The following is a 19,794-nucleotide window of genomic DNA, read 5'->3' as shown; positions in this document are numbered from 1 at the left end:
TTTCCTACCACCATTTGCCTCTGACCACATTATTTCCAATAAGAAGTTGATCCTCTGTATGTGCTTAGTCATTTTTCTTTTGTTGTTTTCAAAGTGTGTGTTTTTTTTTTTTTTCCTGTCATTGGTTTTCAATACTTTAACTATGTCTCATTGTAGATCTTTTTGTAATTATTCTACTTGGGGTTGGTTGAGTTTCTTGTTACTGTGATGTTTGTTATCAAAATTTGTGTAGTTTTCAGACATTATTACTTCAAATATATTTCTTCCCCTCTCTCTACTGCCCTACTGCAAGTCTCATTACTTGTTAAACCTCATGGTGTTCTTCAGTTCTCTGAAACTATTCATTTTTTGTCTTTCTTTTTCTCTCTGTTCTTCAGAATAGAAAATTTCTCATGATAGTCACCCCTTTCTGGTATTATTATTATTTTGCCATTTCAAATATGCTGTAGAGCTTCTGGGGAAGTTTCATTTATTCTACCTTTTATTTATTTGGTTAGGGCCGCGCTGGGCCTTCATTGCTGGGAATGGGCTTTTCTCTAGTTGCACAGACTGGGGGCTCCTCATTGCAGTGGTCTCTCTCCTTGCAGAGCACAGGCTCTAGGTCCATGGGCTTCAGTGGTTGTGCCGTGTGGGCTCAGTAGTCTCAGCTCAAGGGCTCCGTAGTGCTGGCTCAGTAGTTGTGACACACTGGCTTAGTTGTCCTATGGCATGTGGGCTCTTCTTGGACCAGGGATCGAACCCATGTCCCCTGCATTGACAAGCGGATTTCCACCATTGAGCCACCAGGGAAACCCCATTTATTATACTTTACAACTTTACAACTCTGTTTTATTTCTTTCTCTTTATTGGGGATCTCTGTTGATTGATTGTTGCCACACTTTTTTGTAATTATTTTTAAGTGCTTTCTTTAGTTCTTTGAACATATTTTTAATCACTATTTTGAAGGGCTTATCTCTGCTAGATCCAATATCTGGTGACACTCAAAGACAGTTTCTTTTGACTTTTTTCCCATGAAAATGTGTCAAACACTCTTGTTTCTTTGCATGTCTTGTAATATTTTGTTGGAAACTGGAAATTTTTGATGATACATTTTTGCAACTCTGGTAGTTGTTACTTTCATTTATTTTTAGTAGCAAGCCTGGGCTAATGCCGCGGCCAGCACAAGCAAGAGTCGCACCTGCACAGGGAGAGGACGGAGCGTCCCTGCTAAGAAAAATAAGAGAGAGACAAAAGATGGGGTTGAGAGGATCAGCCCCAAATGGCTGATACCTTGCTTTATTGTGCTGCAGTATATATAGGGTAAAGTACGTGACTTATGACATTCACAAGGTTGTTTTTTAATCTCAGGATACAATCACCAGTTGTGTACAGAGAATCACCAGACCCTTACCATTGTATACATAATAAGATAATCTATCTTCTAGGACATGTTGCAGGAACTGGACATCCTGGAGTCTTAAGGGCTATAAAAATTCTTGAGGGTGGCGGGACAGGGAGCTTAGGAACATGTCCTAGGGCTCTGCATACCTGCTGAGCAGCTCCCAAGACTTGACCCTTCACGGGCAGTCCCCCGCAGCTCCCCTCTCTTTATTTTTTTAAAAGCTCCATAAGATGCCGGTGCTGCAACATGTTTTTATGTATCAAAACTTTCATATATAAAAATTCTTTAACAATGCTACGAATAAGACAAGGAGCTAAACAAATTACGATAAGCACAACAGTCAGAACCACGCCCACAGCAATTATACTTCGCCACAGTGAGCACATAGGATATTGTGTAGTAAGACCATAAAAAGAGATATTGGCTTGCTGAGGAGAAATGTGAATGTCTGATTTTCCTCCTAAAAGACTTGTATCGTTGACATAGACAGGTACTGTTTCTCTATCCCATCCTAATGATTGAATCATAGGCGGATCAGGAATGTATACCCAAAAAGCCACAGCCGCCCCGTTTTGTATCAGCTGTAACAACAATAATAACATGATCAGTATGTTTGTAGGTGTCACTGGAGGTTGTACATGAGCTTCATTCCAAGCATATCGCATCAACGCCTCAATCTGCCTTTGGGTAGGCAGCTCACTCGTGGGCTCGCTCAGTGTCATGCGATGCATTTGATATGTCAGGGAGTTCCTCCGCCGCGCGTACCAGCCTTTCCGGAATCCAGCGCGGCGCTTTGGCATCCTGTGGAAAAACACAAACATGCCCCCGTCCCCATATCAATACAGGATCTGGCCCATACCACAGATTGGTAAGTGGATCCTTCCATCGTACAAGTGGTTTTTTGCATGAGGACCATTCTCCCCAAAAACGCTGGGCTGCTGAATTGCCTTCTGCGTCTAAAGTTAAAAAATTTAAAACATAGAGAGCATGATTTAAGGCGTTATGCGGTGAGAGACTATACAGTTCATTCCCCTTTTTTAGTTTTAATAATTGATGTCTAAGGCGTTGATGAGCTCATTCAACAATACCTTGTCCCTGTGGATTGTATGGAATTCCTGTTTTATGATGAATTTGGAAAGAAAGACAAAAACGTTGGAAAGAACGGCTAGTATAACCTGGTCCATTATCTGTTTTGAGGGTATTTGGAACTCCTGAAACAGAAAAACAAAAAAGTAAATGTTGAATACAGTGACGAGTTGATTCTCCAGTGTGAAGGGAGGCCATGAGAAAATGAGAAAAGGTGTCGATAGAGACATGAACATATTTAAGACGCCCAAATTGAGGAATGTGAGTAACATCTGTTTGCCAAAGGTGATTAGGGCGTAAACCTCGAGGGTTGACACCATATTGAGGGAGAACAAAGAATTGAGGACAAGTAGAGCAAGATTTAACAATTTGTCGTGCAGCTTCACCGGAAATCTTAAATTGCAACCGTAAAGAATGACTATTTTGGTGATGTAAGTCATGGGATTTTCGGGCTGCATCAACAGCTGATTGAAAGAACACTTGTTTAGTAAGAACATCCGCAGTGTGATTGCCTTGTACCAGGGCACCAGGAAGGGTGGAATGTGCACGAATATGCCCAAAGAAACACGGGTGTTGGTGATGGTGAAGAGCCTGTTGAATTAATGTAAACAAGTTAAGAACTTCAGGAGAGGTTGTGCCGATAACTGGAACAGTTTCAAGCATTTGTAAGGCACCGACCACGTAGGAGCTGTCTGTAAACAAATTGAAGGAGGTGGGTACAGTTAGCAATGCCTGATGAACTGCAAATAATTCAACAACCTGAGCAGAAGAGAAACTGGTATGTGCATGATAGGTTTGATGGTTAATAATTAAAGCAGCAGTACCATTAGAAGATCCATCTGTAAATATAAGTGTTGCTTCGGGAATAGGTTGTCGGCGAACTATTTTTGGAAAAATAAAGGCATGAGAGCTAGCAAATTGTAACAGTTTATCAGAAGGATAATGATGAGTAATCCGTCCCAGGTAATTTGCGAAAGCTATAGACCAATTATCTGAAAATTGAAAAAGCCAATCTTGTTGTTCTAAAGCATAAGGAACACAAATGAAAGGGGGTTCCATACCAAAATATTGGATGGCCTCATGGCGTCCTTTTGCTACAATTTTTGCAACAAGCTCATAGTAAGGGAGCAGATGTTTAGTTGGAGTAGCAGATAGATATATCCATCGCAAAGGTTTATCTTGATAAAGTACCCCTGTGGGTGCTCGAGGGGTAGGAAGTATATACAAACCCCATGATCGCTGGTAATCACAATAAGTAACCTGTTGTTGTCTAATAGCTTCTTCTATTGATTGTAAGGCTGATCATCCTTCTAAAGAAAGTGTTCGGGGTGACGCAGGGTCAGAGTCACCTTTAAGGATATCAAATAATGGTTGCAGGGTATAAGTGGGTAATTTTAAATAAGGGCGTATCCAATTAATGTCTCCTAGAAGTTTTTGAAAATCATTTAGTTTTTAAATGGTCAGTCTGTAATTTTATTAATTGGGTATTATAAACACGAGGATATAAGGAGAAACCCAAATAATTATAAGGAAAGTGAGTTTGAATTTTTTCATCAGCAATGACAAGACCATTAAGACTTAAGTGTTCTTTTAGAATAGCAAAAGCTTGATACAATAGATGTTCGTCAGCATGAGCTAGTAATATATCGTCCATATAATGAACTAAATATAACTGAGGAAAAAGTTGACGAACGGGAGCTAATGCTGTAGCAACAAATTTTTGACACAGAGTAGGGCTATTAGTCATCCCTTGTGGGAGGACTCTCCATTGATAGCGTTGCATAGGTTCTTTAAAATTAACAGAGGGTAAAATAAAGGCAAATCTTTTACAATCTTGAGGTGCAAGAGGAATAGTGTAAAAACAATCTTTTAAATCTATAATAATGATATAGGATTTATCAGGTATAGCAGAAGGAGTGGGCAACCCAGGTTGTAGGGCTCCCATATGCATCATCGTTTCATTTACCTTACGAAGGTCTTGTAGCAATCTCCATTTTCCAGACTTCTTTTTAATAACAAAAATTGGGGAATTCCACGCAGAGGTAGAGGGTTCAATATGCCCAAGTCTCAGCTGTTCCTGCACCAGCTGTTGTGCAGCAGAAAGTTTCTCTTGTGTCAGGGGCCACTGATCGACCCATACCAGTTCCTCAGATTTCCAATCAATAGGATCGGCATGTGTCACAGGAGAATCAGAGGTCCCTAGGGAAAACACCCCAAACCTTTTCGATCTTGATTAGATTTTAAATCAAGGGGTAAAATGATGCCTTGATGTTGTTTACCTAAACCTTGGTTTGGAAGTAAGCCCTGATCTAACATCAAATCTGTTACGGTGGGTGAAGGACTATATAAATAAACACCCATTTTGCTTAATATATCACGCCCCCACAGATTAACTGGAAGATGGGGCAGAATATAAGGTTTAAATTGGCCTGTATGGCCGTCTTTATCCTTCCAAGTAAGAAGGGATGAACTTTGTTCTGGATTGGTAGTTTGGCCAATACCCTGAAGAGTGGAAATAGCTATTTGTTTAGGCCATGCAGTAGGCCAGTATTTTTCAGAAATAACGCTAGTATCGGCCCCTGTATCAAGCACTCCGCGGAAAAGCTTACCATTAATGCGTAGCTCAAGTTCTGGTCGTGCCTCGGTAACATTTTGCACCCAATAGGCGTCAGAGGACCCGAAACCTTTATCTTGACGGTCTCTATTGATTGTTTTTCCCTGTATAACTAACGGAACTAAAAGGAGTTGAGCTATACGCTGTCCTGCATTGATTACAATAATTTTGTTAGGAGCGGAGGCTAGTATTTTTATCTCTCCTGTATAATCAGAGTCAATCACACCAGGATGAATAAGTATTCCCTTTAAAGACGCACTGCTGCGCCCCAAAAGCAGTCCAGCTGTCCCTGGAGGTAAAGGCCCAAACACTCCTGTGGCAAGGGTTTGAACCCCCATCTCGGGGGTTAATACTGTGTAGGAGGTGGCACAGAGGTCCAATCCTGCACTGCCTTTCGTGGCTCGACAGAGGTCTTCAATGGTTCTTTGGGAACCTGCAGTGTTGCCCCATAACATTGTTTCGGAGCCAGGGGCTGGCCCCTCACCCAGTTTCCCGAAACCGGGGGTAAAGGATTACCTTGAACATCCGTTTTTGAACGACAATCCCGGGCCCAATGCTTCCCCTTTTTACATCGTGGGCATAAATTAGGAGTGTTAACAGGGCTTTGTTGTTTTTGGGGGCACACTGCAGCTCGATGGCCAGGTTGACCACAAACAAAGCAACCCGAATTACCTGACTTTTGAAGTCCTTTCTTGTTCCAGGCTTGCTGCTGAAAAAGTACCTCTTTTATGCTTTTTCCTTGTAATGCTGCTGCCATAGCAATGCCTTGCATGTAGGAGGGTCCAATGTCAGCACAAATGCGAATAAAATCAGACAAATCTCCCTTTTTTCGATAAGGCCTTAAAGCAGCTTGACAGGCAGAGTTAGCGTTTTCAAAAGCCAATTGTTTGGCCAATACCATCCCAGCCTGTTCATCTGACATTATCTTACCTATAGTATCTAAAAGTCGTGCCACGAAGTCCTGATAAGGCTCATCGGGTCCCTGTCAGACTTTTGAAAGATCTTCTGTCTTAGTACTGGAGCTAGGAAGTTTTTTCCAAGCCTGCAGAGCCGCATTTGATATTTGTGCATATGCACCAGGTAAGAAATTAAGTTGAGTATCAGTGGCCTGGAAGGCGCCTTCACCAGTCAACATTTCGTAAGAGGTCTGTATACCTTGTTGCCGATTAACATCGGCTATACGAGCACACTGTTCAGAATATTCAGATTTCCATAGCAAGTAATCTCCCCCCGACAAACAGGCCCTAGCTATTTGTTTCCAATCGTTTGGGGGTAAATTTTGAGTACCCAAACTTTCTATCATAGCAATAGTGAATGGAGCAGTAGGACCGTATTGTGAACAAGCAATCTTTAACTCTTTTAATTGTTTAAAAGGCAATGCTTCATAAAAGCGCTGATTGTTATATTCAAAGACAGGAAAAGCAAGAGAAAAATCGGAGACAACCTCACCGAGTCGTTGTGCTTGCCTCAATGCCTTCTGTAGCGGAGACATGACCTCAGACGGTGGAGGAGGCCCTGGAGGGGGATCGAGACCAGCCACAACAGAAGGAGCATAGGCAGGGGGAAGAGGCGGAGCAGAAGGAGGTTTAGAATTGTTACTAGGAAGCTTAATTCCTGAGTTCTGCAAAGCAACAGTGAGATTTTTTAAACATTCAACCAAATCATCTTTAGGTGTTGACGCCCCCTTTTCTTGTGCCAAAAAACCCCAATCCTCTTGATGGTATTTAGCAGCTTCTTCGTCTAACTCTGACTCATCTGTGGATGAAAGTGAATCATCATTATCCGAAGGACGCGATAATTTAAAAAACTGAGGGTCGCCTTCAGCTCCCTCGGGAACAGCGTACCTGGGTTCCGGATCGGGAACATGGAGAGGATTTTCTTCCTGTTTTAATAAATTTCCTAAACGTTTTAATTCATCATTATCAAAGTCCAGGCAATCACGAATTAATGTCCAAAAAGATAAAGTTTCGACAGGGATTTTTTTCAGGGCCATGTAAAGTATAATGAGTCCGAATTTGTTCCCCTACTTTCTTCCATGTCTCTAAATTTACTGTGCCTTCTCTGGGGAACCAAGGGCAAACTTCCTCAATAAATGAAAGAAAATTGGTTAATTTAGGTTTGGAAACAGTAATTCCCCGATGTTTTAACATTACGGATAACATATGCACAAACAATTGACGACTATGCGTCTGTCCCATATTTATACTCTCAACTATATACCTTACTACTCCTCCTCAATTTAATTCACTTGTATACTTATATACTCACTCTTTTCAGCTAATAAGAGTAGTGGCGAGGAAAGCTGTCGAACGGCCCCATGTTGGGCGCCACCTGCCGCGGCCAGCACAAGCAAGAGTCGCACCTGCACAGGGAGAGAGCGGAGCGTCCCCGCTAAGAAAAATAAGAGAGAGACAAAAGATGGGGTTGAGAGGATCAGCCCAAAATGGCTGATACCTTGCTTTATTGTGCTGCAGTATATATAGGGTAAAGTACGTGACTTATGACATTCACAAGGTTGTTTTTAATCTCAAGATACAATCACCAGTTGTGTACAGAGAATCACCAGACCCTTACCATTGTATACATAATAAGATAATCTATCTTCTAGGACATGTTGCAGGAACTGGACATCCTGGAGTCTTAAGGGCTATAAAAATTCTTGAGGGTGGCGGGACAGGGAGCTTAGGAACATGTCCTAGGGCTCTGCATACCTGCTGAGCAGCTCCCAAGACTTGACCCTTCACGGGCAGTCCCCCGCAGGCTAAAATTGTCTCAGCTGTCAAATCTGTCAAGCAATGTCTTTGCTCAGGTGTTTATTTGTATGTTTTTGTGTGCGTATACACACATTTGTTTCTATTTGTAAGGTGAGCTACATACAAGTAGCCCCTGGTCTCTGTAGCTTAATGGTCAAACAAGGTTGGATAGAGTTTGTGCTCAAATAACTCAGGCAGGTAAGGTTTCTGACTCCTATCATTGTATCTATGTGTGAGTAGAGGCTGGGCTTCCCAGGTGGTGCTAGTGGTAAAGAACGCACCTGCCAATGCAGAAGATGTAAACAGAGGGAAGATCCCCTGGAGGAGGGCACAGCAACCCACTCCAGTATTCTTGCCTGGAGAATCCCATGGACAGAGGAGCCTGGCGGGCTATAGTCAAAAGGGCCACAAAGAGTCGGACCTGACTGAAGCAACTTAGCATGCATATAAGTAGGGGAACATATTCAAAGTTCTGGCCGTTTTCAAGTCTGTTTGTCCCAGCCTTACTTTTTCTTTAAAGAATATCTAGAGAGTGTTATTCATTATACCCCAGGGTTAAAACTCCCAAATGCCTCCCATATCACCTCCTTCCTATTTAAGGAAGGCCAGAGATACAATGAGTTTCTGGGTAGATTGACTCAGCAGCTCAGATGACTAAGGGCCCAGATTCTTTCCATCTCTTCTATCTACTGTCTTAGGTATTAACTCACCTGCAGTTTGGAAACAAGAAAGAAGGGCAGTTCCAGCATTACCTCCAGACACCTGGGGGGTGGCAGACGCAAAGCGGCTAGGAATGTTGTGTTTCTATAAGTGGGTCCTGGTTGCCTAGGTGTGTTCACTTTATGAAATTTCTTTAAGGTGTACACTTAAAATGTATTTACCTTTCTGTGTATATAATATACCCAAAAAAGTTGATAAAGGGAAGCAATTTAAGGAAAACATTAGCAAAGCAACACAACTTCTGTTATCTGATTATGTGGTGCTGGTATATGATTACGTGAAGGTGTGCAAGAATGATATCTGAGAATCTGCCTTATACTATCAATATTGTCATTTTGGTGGATGGAATTGAATAGACAGTAAACACCCATTGTTGATAATTCAGACTAAGAGAGGAGGCTCAAGTGAACAGAGTCTCCTCAAAGAGTAATATTTGCTTAACTATTATTTCATTTAGCCTTTGATGGAAATAAATCTATTTGCCATTGTTGAGGTGGCCTCTTGACTTCCCCTCTCTTTGGAATCAGCCTTGGGAAGGACAGACTCAGTCTCAGCAAATATTAAGAATACGTACTATTCACCCATTGTTGCTGAAAGTGGGAGTCTGGCTGCTGACTGCTCAAAAGCCAATAAATAAGCAAGTTGGTAGAAAGTTAAGTTTGCTTTATTTTGGATGCTGGCAATGGGGAGGGGGGAGGGCAGACTCATAGATGGAGGGAGGGGGCTACATGCAGAAACAGTACAGTCAGCTCTGACAGTCATCTTGAAGTTGGTCATGCAGTCACTTTGCTGTGCACCTGAAACTATCACAACATTGTTAACTGGCTATACTCCAATGTAAAATAAGAAGAATTTTAAAAAGAAATTGGTCTTGCAATGGTCTGACCAGCATCATCTTGATTGTTTTAAATACAGTTAGTCTTTCTTTTCAGGGTCAGCTTGTACTCATTTATTGGAGCCAGTTCTCCAGGGATTGTGGTGGCTCATGTTATGGCTACGGTCTGGTCATCATGTAGTTAGTTAACTTCCTGCACCTGGTGGGCATTTCAGTATCTACGGAGCAATTCAAAAGCTATGGCTCAGGATATTGTCTATAGACTCTGAGAAAGAGCTAAAGGTTCTTGACAATGCTTGATGACTAAACTATTATTAGTCAGTCTTACTGGACTATTTTCCTTTGTTTCTGTATTGTCTTGCTTCTCTGATTAAACTTATTCTTTGGCTGAAGTTTTTCCTATTAGGCAAAAGACAGATGAGGACATGGGGTGGGTAGGATAAGGACCATAGGGTTCTTGCTTAGTTTAACCATCTTTTACTCCCAAGGTAGGCATTGCTAATTGATCCCAGCATTCTTATCCATTGATTCCAGATAAAAACTTGAATTCTTTGCAATACAGTGTCAAAAGCAGTTGCTGCCAACAATTGAAGCCAGCACTTGAATGACATTTACTTGAAATTCTTGATCTACACCTCCATCCCTGTCTTAATCTGGAGGATGTTAAGACATGGATTCCACCTTTGCCAGGGCACACCCAGAAGACTTGCTATGCCCAGAAGAGAGCATAGAAGATAAGAGGGTGACAGATTCTGAATAAAACTGGAGTTCAACTTCCATGTCTTCTGGATACCATCTCTGTGATCTCAATACCACCTGCCCTGATATAGCTGCCTTCTCTGAAGCCCAACTCTTATCCCTTCAGCAATATAGAAGTCTCGGGAGCGTGGCCTTTACTTCTAGATGGAAGGGCCTTGTCAGGATCCATCTGCATAGCCCAAGTGTGATACCACATATAAACAGACCCCATAAGTGAAAGTGAAAGTTGCTCAGTTGTGTTCAACTCTTTGTGACTCCATGGACTGTAACCCATGGAATTCTCCAGGCCAGAATACTTGAGTGGGTAGCCTTTCCCTTCTCCAGGGGATCTTCCCAACCTAGGGGTCGAACCCAGGTCTCCTGCATTGCAGGCAGATTCTTTACCAGCTGAGCCACAAGGGATACCCCCCAGGTCCCACAAAAAACACCTTCTAATTTTTATGGCCTGAAGTACATGGACAACTATTTTTTTCATTGAAAAGTATCTTGGAGACTTGTGACAATTTAAAACACTGGAAGATGAACTGTGTATCCTAGAAATATCTAACAGAAATTAAGAAAAAGTTTGATATGTCACGAATACATAAAGTATATGTAGATACTATTTTATATTGAACACCATAAATATACACAAATCTATTATAAAAGGTTAGCTGAAACTCCAGTACTTAGGCCACCTCATGCGAAGAGTTGACTCATTGGAAAAGACTCTGATGCTGGGACGGATTGGGGGCAGGAGGAGAAGGGGACGACAGAGGATGAGATGGCTGGATGGCAGCACCGACTTAATGGACATGAGTTTGAGTGAACTCCAGGAGTTGGTGATGGACAGGGAGGCCTGGCATGCTGCGATTCATGGGGTCGCAAAGAGTCGGACACGACTGAGAGACTGAACTGAACTAAACTGAACTGAGCATTATTAGATAAACGTAAATCAAAATACAATGAGGTATCACCTCACATCAGTCAGAATGGCCATCATCAAATAAATCTACAAATAACAAATGCTGGAGAGGGTGTGGAGAAAAGGGAACCCTCCTTCACTATTGGTGGGAATATAAATTGGTGCAACCACAATGGAGAACAGTATGGAAGTTCCTTAAGAAATTAAAAACGGAGCTACCATATGATCCAGAAATCTCACTCCTGGGCATATACCCTGAGAAAACCATAACTCAAAAAGACACATGTACATCACTGTTCACTGAAGCAAAATTTACAATAACCAGGACATGTAAGCAACCTAAGTGTCTGTCAACAGAGGAATGGATAAAAAAGACGTGGTATGTATATCCAATGGAATATTACTCAGCCATAAGAGGGATGAAATTCTGCTATTTGAAACAACATGGATGTAACTTGAGGGTATTATGTTTAGTGAAATAAGTTAGACAAAGACAAATTCTCTGCAATCACCTATATGCAGAATCTAAAAAGTAAAAGAATGAATATAACATTATAGTAATAGACTCACAGATACTGACAACAGACTAGTGGTTACCAAGGGCAGACAGGAAGAGTGAATGGAAAGAGAAGGGTATTAAGATGTACAAACTACTAGGTATATAACAAATAAGGTGTAAGGATGTAATGTACAATACAGAGAATACAGCCAATATTTTATAATAAGGTTAGATAGAGTATAATCTGTAAAAATATGAGATCACTATGTTGTACATCTGGAGCTAATACAATATTGTAAATCAACTATATCTCTATAATTTTTTTTTTAAAAATTACTATTTAGTCACTAAGGTGTGTCTGACTCTTTTGCAACCCCATGGACTATAGCCCCCCAGGTTCCCCTGTCCACGGGATTTTCCAGGCAGGAATACTGGAGTGGGTTGCCATTTCCTTCTCCAGGGGATTTTCCCCACTCAGGAATCAAACCCACATCTCCTGCATTGCAGATGGATTCTTTACCACTGAGCCACCTGAGAAACCCCCAAAATGTATAGAAAATGTCTATACAGCTTATAAACAGCCAAAAATTACTAGAGTAAATTGCCTAAAAACACATGAGTTAAGAATAAGTATTCTGGCTTTACCTTCTGCTGGACTTTTTCACATCTCCACTGTCCATTGACACAATTTCAGCATCAGACAAAACTGTGTAACTAGTTTAGCCCTTTCTATTTTCTGCTTTGCATGCATTATATATTTGGACATTCTAGGAATGTTATCAACAGATGGTAAGATTTGGGTAGATTTTGTTTACCTTTCCCATATTTCATAGTTTTCCTAGAAAACACTTTACATTATGTGTGCAGTTAAAAATAATGATAACTTGATGGAAATGAAAATAACCATTCACTATGATAGAAAAGTAATTCAGTCTATAAAGAAAAAGACCTCTAAGTCCACAGACAAATTGAGTAACAGTGTGTTGACAGAGAAGTGCTGATTTACTCATCTTAGTGGCCTCTACCAACAAAACTGTCCCAAGTGTGGAACTTAAAAGACCATACAAACTCCTGCCTCTGGAGAGATGGAGCACAAGTACTTTTCTTTACAACTCTCCTTAAGTTCAACTAAAAAGTAAGGACATTATATAGGACACAAACTTAAGAAGACCCTGAAAGGTGGAAAAGAAAAGAGAGACTAACTAAAGTCTTTAGGACCCAAGGAATGACATCATGTTGAGTTCCTTGAGTTCTCTATTTCATGAAGGAAATATAAATAAGACAAGAAGTTGATTAAGTTGAAAACAGAAAAACAATAGAGAAAATCAAAAGCTGGTTCTTTGGAAAATTTGGTAATATTAACAAACCTATAGCAAGAATGACAAAACAAAAGGAAAGACACCTTTATCAAGAGTGAAACAGGAGATAGAGTTTCAGAACCTGCAGACATCAAAAGGATAATAAGAATAACCTGAACTGTACCCACAAAAATTTCACAACTTAGATGAAATCGACAGGTTCCTCCAAAAGGACAAGCTACAATTAATTTGAACAGTTATATAACTGCTAAGAAAACGGAATTTTTTATTTAACAACTCCCCCCAAAAATCAAAATCCCCAGGCCAAGATGACTTCACTTTGATTTTTTTTCCACTCAAAAATAAAATCAAAGTTTTTTTTTTTCCACTAAAAATCATCCTGGAAATATCTGCATATCACATAGATACCTTTCTCATTGTTTTTTTAATAGCTGCATAGTGTGTGTACTATAGTTTATTCAACTAATATCCTTTATTTGGACATTTAGACAGTATTCTGGTGTTTTCTCACTGCAAATAATGCTACAGTGAACAACCTTTTGTATATGTGTTTTCATATTGCTAGAATTTTTTTTTCTTTAGGGTAAAAATCCAATAAATGGAATTTCTGGCTCTAAGGATAAATGCAAAGAATGAACTACTTGATGCATGTAGCAACTATGATGATTTTCCAGGAAATTATGCTGAGTGAAAAAGCTGACTTCAAAAGTTTCCACACTGCATGATTCCATTTATGTAACATTCTTGAAATGACAAAACTTTAAAAATGGAGAAGAGTTAAGTGGTTGCCAGAGATGAAGGAAGTGAGGATAGAAATACAAGGTTAAGAAGTTGTAGCTGAAAAAAAAAAAGAAAAAACAAAAAAAAGCAACAAATAAGATCCCTTTATAATGGAATTTTTCAGTATCTTTGCTATATCAGTTTCCTGTTTGTGTTATTGTCCCATAGTTTTGTAAGAGGTTACCACTGGGGGACGGAGAAGGCAATGGCACCCCACTCCAGTACTCTTGCCTAGAAAATCCCATTGACGGAGGAGCCTGGAAGGCTGCAGTCCATGGGGTCGCTGAGGGTCAGACACGACTGAGCGACTTCACTTTCACTTTTCATTTTCATGCATTGGAGAAGGAAATGGAGTGACTTTGACTACCTCACTAAGCTGATCACCTTTGCTTCAAACTGGTTTCTGAGGCCAAAAGGATTATTTCTGCATTCTGATCCTGGTCAGAACTTAATAGTGCATCCTGCCTTCTGTGTCAGCCTTGGTTGCTTCCTGAGAAGGGGTGACTTTCTCACCCCTGCCCTCCTCCCCCTCCACCCCATGGAGGTGGTATACCAGGGCAGATAGACCTATTGAAAGTGAAGTCGCTCAGTTGTGTCCGACTCTTTGCAACCCCATGAACTGTAGCCCACCAGGCTCCTCTGTCCATGGGATTCTCCAGGCAAGAATACTGGAGTGGGTTGCCATTTCTTTCTCCAGGGGATCTTCCCGACCCAGGGATCGAACCCAGGTCTCCCGCATTGCAGGCAGACACTTTTACCTGTGAGCCACCAGGGAAGCCCTATACCCTCTTCTAAAGTCACTTTCAAGACTAAAAACTTTGGGTACATACAATTGATGAGCCTTTGCCAGTCCTGAGAAAGGAGCTAGCCTTTTGAGTCAGGGAGAGAAAGCTCAGTAATGCCAGGAAGAAGGCCTGATCAGGGAGCGCCTGGAAACATCAGAGACAATTGGCACATTCCTGACTCTTGTCTGTTTGGGGTGTTGCTTGTTTCAGAAACAGAATTAGGTAAGCAAAACTGCCAGATATAACTGCGATGCAGCAGAATGAAGCCATACCCGTGCCTCCAACCTGTTTAAAGAACTGTTTTGTAGCTATTTGACTGGTGTGGATTTTTTAAAAAATTTGTTTTGATGTTTGAAGTGGAGCTAATATAAGAATATTCAGAATTGGAAAAAAAAGTTTAATTTTTTTAAGAAAAGGATTTTACAAGTACTTGGGAAAAGGAAAAGTGGGTGACTCAAATAGGTCTTTTATTCTATAGGCAAATAAGTAGTTTCTTGCTCCCTGGATATTTGCAGAGTATCATGAGAGGTGTTCCATAATTTCATTGAAAGGAAATAAGATATATCCAGTGATCCATTTTGTTATTCAAGCTGTTATTATATTAGTCACTTACAGGCTGTCATAACAAAATACCATGGACTGGGTGGCTTAAACAATAGGAACTTCTCACAGTTCTGGAGGCTGAGAAGGCCAAGATCAAGGTGCCAGGGATTCAGCTTCCCAGTGAAAGGCTCACCTGGTTTTCAGGTAGCATCTTGCTGTGTCCTCACATGGTGGAGAGACAGAGAGAGAGGAAGCAAATTCTGTGGTATCTCTTATTAAAAGGGCACTAATCCCATCATAAGGACTCCAATATTATAACTTCATCTAAACTACATAAAGAAGGTTGAGTGCCAAAGAACTGATGCTTTTGAACTGTGATGCTGGAGAAGACTCTTGACAGTTCCTTGGACTGCATGGAGGTCAAAACAGTCAATCCTAAAGGAAATCAACCCTGAATATTCATTGGAAGGACTGATGCTGAAGCTGCAATACTTTCGCCACCTGATGTGAAGAGTCGACTCATTGGAAAAGACTGATGCTGGAAAAGATTGAGGGCAGGAGGAGAAGAGGGCAACAGAGGATGAGATGGTTGGATAGCATCACCGACTTAATGGACATGAGTTTGAGCAAACTCCAGGAGATAGTGAAGGACAGGGAAGCCTGGCGTGTTGCAGTCCATGGGGTCACAAAGACATAACTAAGCTACTGAATAACAATAAAGCTACACAAAGGCCCCATTTCCAAATACCATCATATTGAAACTTAGGGTTTCAACATATGAATTGAGGGTGGGAGAATAGAGACAAAATTCAGTTCACAGCAGTCATCAATGCACTTTCAGAGCAAACAAAAGAATTCACATAATAGATTATATAATAAAGGACAATTCATTCACTGCCCTCTCTCACTCTTTCCTACCCTCGGGATGGTTGAGTTTAAGTCCCAGATACACAAGTGTTATATAGCAACAATGTGAATAAAAGATATTTTAAAAATCCTGATATAAAACAATATCAATGATTCACAAGAATAATGTGGGTCAAAAGAAGCAAGGCACAAAAGATGCACACATTATAAGATGCCAGTTATATAAAGTTCAAAATCAGGCAAAACTAACCTATAATGTTAGATGTCAGGACAGTGGTTTACCCATTTAGAATGGGCCAGTAGTGATAGCAGAGGGAGAAGGAAAAAGTGGCTTCTGGATTTGAATATAGTGTTCTGTTTTGTGATCTGGTTGCTGATTAGACAGGTGTCTTCACTTTATGAAAATTCACTGACTTGTTCTTTAATGCATATGACACATCAATAAAAATTTTTTAAAGAATCTTATAAAAAGAAGATCTGATTGAATGGAAATCTATTCCATATTCAGGATGCCTTGTTGAGGCATCATTTTATGCTGGAAAACTTTAGAAACTTGAGCTCAAAGAATTAAAATATCAAGTAAAATTCTAAATTTAAGTTACTGATACTTAAGTCAGTATTACTAATACTAAATTAGTATTATTTTTACTAATACTAAACCTAATACTTAAGTTTCTGTGATATGCGTAGCATCTGAGCTAAAAGAATGGGTATGTGTGAATTCTGGAAACATCTAAGAAGGAAAACCATACATAGCAGTACATTTTTGTGAGATATTACTGTTTATTTCCTTTCCCTTTTTTCTCATTTCATACCCCCTTTCCAGTAGGAAACTTCAGTGGGGCATTGTGGCAGGGCCAGAAGCAGAAATGCGTATGGTCAGTGAGTCATCCTATTATCTGTAACTCATTGAATAAATGTTGTTTCCCTGGATTGCAGGGGAAAACCTTGGAAGATACTCTTCCATCTCAAGACCTGGTGGTGGCCCCAGGTGAGTCTAGGAGACTGGGCAGCCAGTCTTGCCAGTGATTCACAACCTGGAATGTGGAACTAAAAGAATAGGGCCACATGACCCAATGGCATTATGCCAGCCACGTTCAAGTTTATCTGTAAACTATGTGGCAACACAATCGATAACATCAGGGAAAGGTACAGGATTCAGTGTTAGATAAACCCAACAGTATTGACTTGCATCAGATAGCCTATTAGCTTGGCAGAAACAAGTCTCAGATTATTTTCAGTTCATTTGAAACCCTTCTCTGATTGCTTTGACCCTTACAATTTGGAATCAATTGTATTTCCCTTTGTCTTTCCACATTATTTCACTTCTTGCTACAGAGGATAGGGCATATCTCCTACTTTGTGGCTTAGTGCCCATTCCTATGGCTTGTGACTATGTACGTGCCCCAGAGTGTGCTTGCGTCCTGTGTGTATGTGTGTGTGAGAGAGAGAGAGAGAGAGAAATATGTGACTGAATAAATGTTTTAGACTATATCCTTTGAGGGTTTAAGTGGAAACATAAACCAAGACAATCAGCTGAAAAATTTTATACAGATAAAATTTGGGTACATTTATATTAATAAGCATTTATATTCTTATATATGAAAATCCTTATTTTATCAATACACTGATGGTAATGCACATGAAATTTGTTATTCAGCTCTGTTTTATTCCTATAGAATGTAAAGTGTGAGAGAGGGATATATTCTGATGATTGAGAGAAATCCATGGTGCTTCCCTGTTTTACAGATGAGGACAGCAATGGGGGAGAAAATTACCCAAGGCTAGTGATGATTTAGGAACTAGCATCCAGCTCTCCCGATTCTGCTGCAATGCTTTGACCCAAAGCTCAATTATTATGCTTAGATTTATACCTTTGATGAGGAATTTCTCATCAAGGGTACTTTTGTTTTCCAGGGGCTCAAAATTATTTATAGATGTGCCATTCACAAACTTTCTGATGTCAACCTAAAGCAGGAAACAGATCAGACAAGAAAGTACCATGATTAAATGGCACGATTATTAAGCAGAGTATCAGGAAAAATCACAGAAGTGTTTTCTGCTTTGGGTCCTGCCACTCTTTTGGCTAATAACTCATCTAGATTCTCTGAGCTTCAGATTATTTAAAACTGAAGTCAGTGGATCAGAAAACCTCTAAGACCATTCTACTTCTTACAAAAATAAGGGAGATAAAGGACTTGGCTACTATGAACATTTTGTCATCTGTAAGATGAGTGAAAAATTCCTGCTGCTAATAGAGAGGAAACTTTCTTCACTACACATTGGAGAAGATTTGAGGCTGACCCTGTAAACTCTGTCACGTATGGCTTCACCATTAACCACAGGCATTTAATCATCTAGATACTGTAAGCATAGCTGTGTCCTAATGACTCATCTGGTCCTAGTATTATGTCGATGAAAATTCAATTAACTATCAAGAAGGAAAATAAGGGAATTTTATTCAGGCCAAACAGAAGATTATAACCCAGGAAGCAGATTCTCAGAAAGCTCTGAGAACTGCTCTGTTAGAAGCCTCCTGAAGGCATAGTTGTACACATTTTTATTACAAAGAATCATACGTCAAAATGGCATACTGATATTTTACATAAAATTCATCAAGGATACATATTCTACATAAGCATGTACAAAACAAGAAACAAGTCATTATGACCCTTCAGCAATACGTGAACCGTGAACTTCCTGATGTTCAAGCTGGTTTTAGAAAAGGCAGAGGAACCAGAGATCAAATTGCCAACATCTGCTGGATCATTGAAAAAGCAAGAGAGTTCCAGGAAAACATCTGCTTCTGCTTTATTGACTATGCCAAAGCCTTTGACTGTGTGGATCACAATACACTGTGGAAAACTCTAAAAGAGATGGGAATACCAGAACACCTGACCTGCCTCTTGAGAAACCTATATGCAACTCAGGAAGCAACAGTTAGAACTGGACATGGAACAACAGACTGGTTCCAAATAGGAAAAGGAGTATGTCAAGGCTGTATATTGTCACCCTGCTTATTTAACTTATATGCAGAGTACATCATGAGAAACGCTGCGCTGGAGGAAGCACAAGCTGGAATCAAGATTGCCGGGAGAAATATCAATAACCTCAGATATGCAGATGACACCACCCTTATGGCAGAAAGTGAAGAGGAACTAAAAAGCCTCTTGATGAAAGTGAAAGAGGAGAGTGAAAATGTTGGCTTAAAGCTCAACATTCAGAAAACGAAGATCACGGCATCTGGTCCCATCACTTCATGAGAAATAGATGGGGAAACAGTGGAAACAGTGTCAGACTTTATTTTTGGGGGCTCCAAAATCACTGCAGAAGGTGATTGCAGCCATGAAATTAAAAGACACTTACTCCTTGGAAGAAAAGTTATGACCAACCTAGATAGCATATTAAAAAGCAGAGCTATTACTTTGCCAACAAAAGTCCATCTAGTCAAGGCTATGGTTTTTCCAGTGGTCATGTATGGGTGTGAGAGTTGGACTGTGAAGAAGGCTGAGCACCGAAGAATTGATGCTTTTGAACTGTGGTGTTGGAGAAGACTCTTGAGAGTCCCATGGACTGCAAGGCGATCCAACCAGTCCATTCTAAAGGAGATCAGTCCTGGGTGTTCTTCAGAAGGAATGATGCTAAAGCTGATACTCCAGTACTTTGGCCACCTCATGTGAAGAGTTGACTCATTGGAAAAGACTCTGATGCTGGGAGGGATTGGGGGCAGGAGGAGAAGGGGACGACAGAGGATGAGATGTCTGGATGGCATCACCGACTCGATGGACGTGGGTTTGAGTGAACTCCGGGAGTTGGTGATGGACAGGGAGGCCTGGCGTGCTGCAACTCGTGGGGTCGCAAAGAGTCGGACACGGCTGAGCGACTGAACTGAACTGAACTGAACAGAGGTGGGAAAGAATGCCATTCTTTTAAGAAGTTACTTTTCCAC

At 40.6% G+C, this 19,794-nt stretch overlaps 1 long non-coding RNA gene across 1 annotated transcript in view; it reads right to left on the bottom strand.

The window, feature by feature from the left end:
- Positions 1-1,234: 1,234 nt before the first annotated feature.
- The window catches only part of LOC138930584 (uncharacterized), a 112,608-nt gene continuing 94,048 nt past the window's right edge, over positions 1,235-19,794 (bottom strand). Inside the window, exons 4-5 of the long non-coding RNA XR_011446232.1 lie at positions 7,350-7,472; positions 1,235-2,182 (exon numbers count right to left, since the gene is read on the bottom strand). This is a non-coding gene — a long non-coding RNA (uncharacterized lncRNA). The remainder of the gene's footprint in view (positions 2,183-7,349; positions 7,473-19,794) is intronic.

This window comes from Ovis canadensis, chromosome X (genome assembly GCF_042477335.2).
Source record: "Ovis canadensis isolate MfBH-ARS-UI-01 breed Bighorn chromosome X, ARS-UI_OviCan_v2, whole genome shotgun sequence".
Lineage (NCBI taxonomy): Eukaryota > Metazoa > Chordata > Mammalia > Artiodactyla > Bovidae > Ovis > Ovis canadensis.
This window is presented reverse-complemented; position numbering and strand designations above follow the sequence as displayed.